This window comes from Schistocerca cancellata, chromosome 2 (genome assembly GCF_023864275.1).
Source record: "Schistocerca cancellata isolate TAMUIC-IGC-003103 chromosome 2, iqSchCanc2.1, whole genome shotgun sequence".
In the NCBI taxonomy this organism is placed as follows: Eukaryota; Metazoa; Arthropoda; class Insecta; order Orthoptera; family Acrididae; genus Schistocerca; species Schistocerca cancellata.
The window spans coordinates 551373384-551383921 of NC_064627.1; positions in this window are offsets into that span (position 1 = coordinate 551373384).

The window sequence follows — 10538 nt, forward strand, 5'->3', positions numbered from 1 at the left end:
AAACAATAGAGCTGCAGAGGAGAGAGGATTTGGAATACATCCAGCAAATAATTGAGGACAAAGCTTGAAATTGCAACTCTGAGACGAAAGGATTGGCACCGGAGCATGAATCGTGGCACGCCGCATCAAACCTTTCAGAACGCTGAAGAGGAAGTAAAAAATGGAACACGGATTGATGAAGGTATATTATGCAGACTCTCATATTGAAAAGTAATATGAATACAGAAAGTAATATGAAATGAAAATAATAGTGTTGTAACACCGTGTAATCAGCTGTGCCTGAACTGTTCGGTGGCTGACACTGGTTGCCGTGGGAAAAAAGTACTCAACATGAAGTGTTCCCACTGGTTCCGACATCTAACAGTCTCTTGAAACAGTTGCCATCTTCTCCTGCGAGTATTATAGTGCTGATTTGTTTTTCAGTGAGCGACACGGAACGATAGCTACAGAATCCGTGTGAGTGTTACTATAATTAAAAATGGAAGTAACTGATGAAGCACCTTCGTGCCAAGAGCGTCAGCAGGAAAAGAAAAATATTCGTGGTTGTAGCATCCTGATTTTAAATCATGGATGAAGAGAACAGTCTTAAAATATGTTTAATAATGCACTACTACGCTTCATGACTTACGACCTTCCTGTAACCAATGAATCTGATGTATTCTTTCAGTTAAAATCACCACAGTTGTACATACTATCTGAGATGGTTCGGAAGATGTTGCCATCTTTTCTGTTAATCTTGCCAAGAAGGAGAACGAGAGGCCTAGGTTTGATTTAAACAGCCTCATGTACTTGGATGCCATTAAAAAAAATTCGCCTAAATAACGAACATATTCATGTTGGACTGGAAGTACATGCGATGTGGAAGGTTGAAGGACAAAGGCGGTAACAGCAGTAATGAACAAATGTTATGAAAGTTGCCAAGAACATGTGGAAATAAAACGTCAGATACAACAGTGGTTCAACCTGCACGAGAAACTTTCCGATTTACTGGAATATGAAATTACCCAAGTAGCACGAAATCTGAAGAATCAATCTGTGAAAGATAAGTCTAGCCATTTTAATTTTTTGGTGACAAAAAGCATCAGGCAAAAAGCGACTATCATCGAAGCCAAGAATTTTAGGGTTACAGACGAGGAAATAAATAAAATAGCCAACTGAAATTTATTGGTAAAATGTTAAAAACTTAAAAGATCATAATTACAATTTTATTTAAGAAAACTTTGATGTGGTTATTCCAACTTCCAATTTTCAAATACTGACTTAGTAAAATTACTTAGTGTTTTCAAAACTGTCAAAAATGAAAAAATAAATAGACTTAACCAAGAAGCCCTTATTGGATTGCTTCATACGAAACTGGTAATGCTAGCCATTAATTGCTCAGTCGTAGAACCCAAGAATACCATCCTAAATGCAGAGAAACAGTGTAAGAGTTTTGCTGTGCTATGAGTATTTGATGTTATTATCTTTCATACGTGAAATAATACGTATTTCTTTGTTATAATTATAACCCTAAATCTGGGAATTTTTAAGATATTGGGGGTATTTTAGGGATAATTACGAAACAAGAGTAAAACCAAAATCGTAAGTGGAAACACTGCTTCTTAATCTCATTTCCACACTGTATTCCATCCTGTTAAATGACAGAGCCGCAGCACGGATACAGTCATTTGGATGAATCTTTTGTAGAAATTTACTAGTCCTAGAAAGGCGTTGCGAACATATCACTTAGTTTATGGTGCTGCGTAACTTCTAATACCTGTAGCTACTGTGGGTCGGGATGAATCCGTCTGGTGGCACCACATGACCAAAGAAATTGATTTCCGTACATGCCCAAAAAAGGATATAATAATGTTCATGGCTACCCAGTTGTCTTTGAATGCTTGGAGCGAACAGTCTAATCTCATATTATGCTGTTGCCATAATCTTGTCGTGATTAGGAAATGGTCCACATTGAACATCATCTACTTCCTTAGGTTTTCATAAATCACTGCGTTTTTTTCCACTGACTAAGATCACTTCACTCAAGTCTGACTTCTCTTATTTCCATCGCACCACATATCTTCCATTCACGTCACATCAATGAAATCCACAGAACAGCCGTTTCCTTGAATTCTCTTTTCTATACAGTCCTCGAAGTGCAGCGTCAAAGACTCTTCCCATTACCTGCCTATACAGGTTTCTGACCAAAATTTTTAATCATTTTATAGTAATTTACAGTGTCTAGGCCAAGGATATGACTAGTCTCTTAACTTCCACTGATTTTTCACATTACTGTTCCTCTACCGCAATCTTCTGCTTCAGCAATTCAGACCTTGCTTTCAATCGCAGACAGTCCTCAACTAACGCCACTGCTTATCATGGACATCTGACCGCTGGTTTCAAAAATACAATGAATTTCCTTATTGATAATTCATGCTCTAACAACAGTAATCTAGTATTTACCTATCATCTCTTGACAGTCTTCGATTAACTCTACACTGCTAATGTGCAATGACACTAGTAGTTCTTAATTATTTACTTCAGTAGCTGGTACAGATTCCTCCAATCAATTTCTTGTATTACTGGTTTCATTTGCATTTGTTTCATTATATCTTGGATTAGCCAGCTATACTTGCAAAATTTCTAGTGTTGTCTCACACCTCTCGCATATTTCATTTACATGTAAGTCAACTTATGCATGAAAGGATATCTCAGTGATCAGTTGCCTCTCCTGGGATCATAGTTCTATCTGTTATCATTGCTATATTGAGTATTCCAACCTGTCTGCCCCTTCAAACGATAGTCTGAGATCGAATTATTTCCAGTTCGCTGTAGTGGAAATCGCACCTCAATTCCTTAGTCACAACCCAACTCTTGTAAGAGACAGTTAAATGCCTGTACATCGTTCATGCACCTCCCAGCTATATTTCATAGTGGAGACTATGAGGCAACTTAGTCAAGCAATTCATTCGTTCCTCTGGATTATGCAGTGAACAATGGTATTGGTTTCACTTTATCATTTCCTTGAAATACTGTATTGAACTGCTATAATGTGGCTCCACCATGTGGATACTCTTATTGGCCTGGTCCTGGGTTGTCTTGGACCAGCAATCAGATAGAAACGTACACCTGAAATTTTGGTACTTTTTGTTATCTTGCTCCATTAAATACACTGACATAATCCTCTCTTCTCGTAAGTATTGGTTTAGTTTAATTATGTCATGTTCTGTAAATCATTTTTACGATTATTTTACCGATATGATGTGGAACAAGTCAGGTTACAAGATATATATATATATATATATATATATATATATATATATATATATATATATATATAATATTAATATAATATATAATATTAATATAATATTAATTTCAGTAATATTAATATTACTGAAATTATTAATTCTACACGTGCAACTGCATTTAGAGGTACAATTTTTTCTTACCAATTCTGAAACATGAACTCGTCCATGGAATAGAAGGAACTGTCCAAAAGAAATGGTTTTAAGCTAGATTTAAAACTTGATCTGCTTACCTGCCAGACAGTGTATGTTGTTGGGCAAATGATCAAAGATTTTTCTTGCTGAGTAATGTACTCCTTTTGAACAACTTGTAACCTCCCCACAGAATAATTTTTTATTAATAAGTAATATGAATATGATTCTAATTTCCCACAAAAATTTTTGCCGTAACCTCCCAACAAAATTCGTTCCCATTTAACCTCCGCACAAAATTCATTCACATTTAATGTAAGCTCAAAACAGAAAAATTCCTAAACCTCTCAACAGTAAAAATTATAATTATGTCGTTCACATTCATGTGTAACGTCCCAACAAAAAAACAAAAATTCAGTAACCTGGTAATAATACAATGTAACTAACCTCTCAATTAAGTTGTCACTCACTTATGACTTTTCAATAATTGACTATGAATTTAACCTGGTAAATTTTGGACATCAGCAGTGCTGCGTCATGGCCCTGAAAGATCATTCTGAATAAAAAAGAGAAAAATTGTTACCTCAATGAAGTCGCCGGATAACATATATATATCTGCTCTTAAAATAATGTTTTCTGGCACAGCCCTGTGCAATGCTGGCAGATAGATTTGTCATTTTATGAAAGGAAGCAATTGATTTTTCTTTTGCAACAATGGGGATGATCATGGATGGGATAAATTAGTAAATTCTTTAAATTGAAATGAATGGTTGTTAAAAGTTACTTTTTATGAGAAAGATTATTATTACGAGATTTTAAAAACATTTGCATGGGACTTGAGATAACATTACTACATATACCTGAGGCTGCTTTTTACCTTATACAATAATACTCAGGCTCTGGCATCGCTGCACCTCGACCGGCCACCCAACACGATACACCAGACCAGACCAGAGCAGACTGCAGACTGGAGCAGACTTACAACAACTTACTGCTACTACTACACAGTTTGTACTGCAGTCAACACTGCTCTCTGGTCAGCGATTGTCTTATATCTTGCATATCGCAGGCAGCGCATGAGCAATGCATCGAAATTACATCTGCTCGGACCTCTTACATAAAATTACATCTGCTCGGGCCTCTTACATAACCCTCCACTGGGGGGGCAAAAATTTGGCAGCGATGGTGAGTCAATTGGACTTGCCATGAGCAACAAATTTTCCTTAATTAACTAAGTTTACAGTCACAGAGTATATACATATACAGAGTGCACAACATGAAATGAAATAGAGTGCACATGCACTGAGTACAGAACATATCAAGAAGGACTTGCCATGAGCAACAAATTTTTCTTAATTAACTAAGTTTACAGTCACAGAGTATATACATATACAGAGTGCACAACATGAAATGAAATAGAGTGCACATGCACTGAGTACAGAACATATCAAGAAATGACAAAATGTATACGCAGTGAGTACAAAACATATTAACAAATGACATAAAGTGCACATGCACTGTATATATTTCTACCATTTTACAAGAATTAGGATACGCAATGAGTACAAAACATATTAACAAATGACATAAAGTGCACACGCACTGTATATATTTTTACCATTTTACAAGAACTAGGATACGCAATGAGTACAAAACATATTAACAAATGACATAAAGTGCACACACACTGTATATATTTTTTACCATTTTACAAGAACTAGGATAGGAAAGGGAAGGATTGCATCATGGTTGTAGCACAGTAGGTTGTACGTAGCTGCACTGAAAGTCCATATCTTTCTACAGAAGCACAACACCAAGTGAGACAATCTGAAGTTCTCTTCCCTGAAGTATTAATCAGTGTAGCCAAGACACTGAAATGTCGTATTAATATTCAATGTTATCATTTTGGTAGTACATTAGGTAGACCAAACAGTGGGACCATAATAACATCTCCATCGTTCAAGGTGGTGGAGAGTATGATGTGTCAACACCACACCCTTGCAGAATCCATACTCTTTCACCAACGTAGAATTAGTAAAAAAAAAACAAATATAGTGCTCCATGATCATGAGGATGGACAGGACAAACGGATATTGCAGTAATTTCTGGTAATTAGGTCAGAAGGTGAAAGACATTAAGTCCTAATTTCTGGTAATTAGGTCAGAAGGTGAAAGACATTAAGTCCTATGCTAGTCATCATTGAGAATTACACTAGTCTATCAACCGATTTGAGTAATTGTTGGCACTCATTGCCTAGTTAATAAATATTTCTGTACTATGTATGGAGTATTACAGAACATTATTCATAGGTCATCTAATTACAGTAAATATTGGCACTCATTGGCCAGTTACAAACCATTTTTATGCATTATTCAGAAGTCATCATTCAAAACTAGAGTTAATGAGTGTAGCATCAAGCTACTGGTATTCATATATGATATCATGTGAGTGACATAAGACAAATTTAAAATATAAGAAACAGTGGCATTCATTGGCCAGTTAGTAAACATATAGTAAGTATTCAATATTACAAAACATTTTTCATCATTCAAGTGACATATGACATATTTAAAATAATTATTGGCACTCATTGGCCAGTTACAAAACATTCATATCGTTTTATAAAACATTATTCAGTATTATTCAGAAGTCATCATTCAAGTGACATAACAAAAATATTATTCACAGAAATTATTGGCATAGCATTTATGCATTATTACAAAACATCATTCAGTATTACTCAGAACTCATCATTCAAGTGACTTAGGACATATTTAAAATGTAACACACTGTAACTATTACTCAAGGTCTGTGGTTAGAAAACATCTGAGAAATTTGCATTATATTTAGAACTAGAAATATCTCTTAAACTGGTAACATTATTTGGGACTGGTAATACATTTTTTTGTGCTAGCAATGCATTGCGTTGAGATCGACAATTAATTGCTGGGGCATGAAAATATTTGCTTTTCACTTACTGCTGGATATAAGTATTAGTAACGTCATTCGTCATGAGTCAGATGTAGCAAGGTTATGAAACAAGTAGAGTATACGTGATCACATTCATGAATGACACACACAAATGGGTAAAAACAATGCTAGTACTAGAACAGGTTTAATGACTAACTGCTTATAGCACATTGATTTCATGAATAGCTTCTCCTAGAAAAAATACAAAATGGATTATTGAGCTGCAAGAAGAAACGCATATTATGCTGAAAAGTAGTGAACTTCGAATTAACAGGTAATGAAACGTGTACTCAATATGTATGTACTCTAGCTGTCCTTCCAAAACATTCAGTCATTATACCATGCGACATAAGACATACTGTCAAAACGAACTGCAACAAATACTTAAATAACTACATAGCATTTCTTAACTAACAGTAAATATATAAACTTCATCATTATCCTCATCTGCAAAGAAAAGCTTCATTATTCATATTACCATAACTTCATTACTATCATCAGCTGCAAAGAAAAACTTCATTATTCATATTAGCATATTCTTCATATAATTATTCATCATCATTTATTATCATCTGCAAAAAAGACACTTCAATATTCATTATTCATATTCCCATTTACTTCATACAACTATTCATAGTATAGAGTTTCTTATTTCTACCATATTTCATCACCAAAACTAAGTTGTGTAGTTCTGTCTGACAGCCTCCATCAATCGCCTCGTATTCTGAAAGAAAAATAATTAGTTAAGACTGCTATCATACGATGTGTATAGTATATTCTTGTTAATGCTTGTTAATTCTGATCCATTTACTCTTCATGACAAGGTATTGCATCTTCTTTTGTTCATTCCGAAGGTGAAATTCCCATTTCATAGTAATTCACTGCGGTTTGTTTAAGTTATTTCTTTTACACGTTATTGCTTTCTGAAAATGATGAATAGGGATTAATATCTAGCATTTAAATCATATACTCATTAAATAAAAACTCGTTTCTAGTGATATAATGAAGCATACAGCATAGCATGACAGAAAATGTATTATGTCAAAAACATAGAGAGTGTTCAGGTGCAAAAATGTACACACAGTCTCATAATGCAGTAGCCAAAAGTGTAGAATAGTCAAGATATTGATATATCATAAGGAAAAATGTCAAAGTCAACTGGTGTTTGTTACATCTTAAGCATTTCATAGTGCATACAGGAAAACAATCATACATACACGAAAAATGGAAAATGTGCACGGTCTGATATATAACGACAAGAAAAGCGACCTGCTAACCTTACCTTGCTGGGCACTTACTACATCTACTCTTTCCTCTGTTGGATAAATAATGTGTGCGTACTAATATCTTCTGTCCAATGTGAAAGTCACGGCGTGTACAAACCTGTTTTTGCTGTCTTCTTCGGCGCTCTGTGGCACGTTTGATGTTGTTGAGTGCAATGTCAATTATTTCATGGTGTCGTAGTCGACGAGAGGTAGGAAAGGATACTAATTCTTTAATTTTGTTAGGTGGTTCAACATTTTTCAATACAACAGTAAGGAGATAGCATAGTGGATTCATTTGGTATGGAGTTAATTACATCCTGGAATGAGAGTATGTGTGTCTCCAAATCAATATGTTTTTTATGGCAGTATATTCTACATAGTTTACCAATTTCTCTCATTAGTCGTTCACAAGGGTTCGAAGAAGCGTGATACTTGGATATATAGATCGGAGAAATGTTTCTTGTTCGTAACATACGTGTGCATATAGCAGATCGAAATTGTGGTCCTTTGTCGGAAATTACTTTCAATACATGTCCTACATAAAATAGAAAATGTTTTACAAATGCTTTCGAAACAGTTTTAGCAGTAGCTTTGCGTAACGGAGTGAAGGTAACAAATTTCGAAGTGAGTTCAACAGCGACAAAGATGTAGCAAAAACCTCTATTAGTTCTGGGAATCGGACCAAAAATGTCTACAGCGGCCATGTGTCTCAATTTAACAGGTACAGTGGGATGTAAGGGAGGAATATGTGAAGTCGTGTCTGACTTAGCTTTCTGGCAGATTTTACATGACGCTAAAACTCGTCGAATACGTTTCTCCATGTTGGCAAAATAACAGTTCTGTCTCAGTATAAGAAAACATTTTCTGGCTCCGTAATGTGCGTAACTTAAATGAGTGTACCAAACTAATTTGTTAACAAGTTCGTCAGGAATGCATAGTAACCAGTTGTTGCCGTCAGGGTGAGAGCGACGAAACAGAATGTTATTGCGTACAGTGCAGTGGTTTCCAATGGTAACATTGTTCCTGTCTTGCCAAAGGTGTTTAATTTCTTTTCATACGTTGTCTTTACTCTGCTCTTGTGCTATGTTTCGTAATGACGCCGAAATGAAATTTTCAAATGCAACTTGTTGAATATACATGACGCTAAAATTTACTTGGAAGAAGTTGGTTGCGACGTCTTGCTGATTGTTGCTGAGAGAACGGGACAGTGCGTCTGCTACAACATTTTGCGTACCGGAAATATGAACAATTGTAAAATTAAATTCCTGTAAATAGAGTTTCCATCCGCTTAACCTGTCGTGTGTAAATTTTCCGGAAAGCAAAAACTGTATCGCTCTATGATCTGTGTAAACGGTCGTATGTCTTCCATAAAGAAAATGCTTACATCTCGTAAATGCCCATACAACACATAATGTTTCAAGTTCTGTAACAGAATAATTGCGTTTAGCAGGTGACAGAATGCGACTCGCAAAGGCGATGTTTTTAATTACTGTAGTACCATCTTCTTCAATTTCCTGAAAAATGTGTACGCTTAAAGCGGTGTTAGAACTGTCGGTGGCAATGGATAAATTTCTAGTAAGATCTGGATGTGATAAAAGTGGTGCATTCAACAAAGTTTGTTTCGGATTGACAAATTCAGAATGTGCTTGACTATCCCATGACCAAATAGTGTTTTTACCGGTCAACTGGCATAATCTAGGGGTATCTAAAGCAGAGTAATGAATAAATTTACGGAAAAAGTTAATTAATCCCAGAAAGCTGCGTAATTGTTTCTTCGTCGTAGGTACAGTAATGTCATGTAAAGCTTGAATTTTTCCGGGCCAGGCGCAATGCCTTCTGCTGAAATTACATGTCCAAGAAATTTTATAGAAGTTTTGCCTAAGTGCGATTTGCTAAGATTAACTGTGAGTCCTTGTGCACGAAAAGTTTGCAACAGTTGTTCAAGAATCAGATTGTGTTCAGACCAGTTAGCTTCTGCAATAAGAATGTCGTCTACATACGTTGTGATTCTGTCTTTTAGTTCTGTCGGAAGTATAGTATTCAAACCGCGAATAAACGCTGCTGAAGAAATAGTTAAACCGAACGGTAATTTACAAAATTGATAACAGTCGCCAAAACAGAGAAAAGCTGTGTACTTTCTGCAGTTCGGATGGAGCTGAATTTGCCAAAATCCCGATTTCAAATCTAATGTGGAATAAATAGCAGTACCATGAAACTTCTGTAGAAGTTCTTCTAGTGTTTGAGGGCGATCTGTTTCATTAATAATAATGTCATTGATGTGACGAGAATCAAGTACGAGGTGAAGTGAACCATCCTTTTTCTTAACAATATGGAGCGGGTATGTACGGACTAACTGGAGGTTCAATAATTCCTTGGTCAAGCATAGCTTTCAATTCTTTCTTAACTCGTTCTCTGTGAATATACGGAATGGGATAATGTTTGGCTTTAAACTTGTCGTGCTGTTTAACTTGAAATTCATACATAAAACCGGACATAGTACCAGGGATGTTGTCAAAAACTGGAGCTTGCTGTAAAAGAATTTTGCGTAGTTGCGTGCGTTTGTCGTCTGTATTTGCACTGCTCTGCTTAACTTTATCAGAAATCATTTGCATGACGTCATAGTCGGCTTCGTCTGGAGTGTTATAGTTGTGTACATACGTATCTGTGAACAATGTGAAATGACAGTCTATGTTACGTGATGAGGAAATGACCTCTGTACGATTAATTGTTTGTTCTTCTGCAGATAAAGAGTGCTGAAATTCTAAAGCCAGTTGTACATTTTCATCCTTTAACATTAAATAGGAATTTTGAAAGTCAATAATTGCGTCGTGTTGTACCAGAAAACTGGTACCTAAAATAACGTCTGTTGTCAATAAGGGAACAA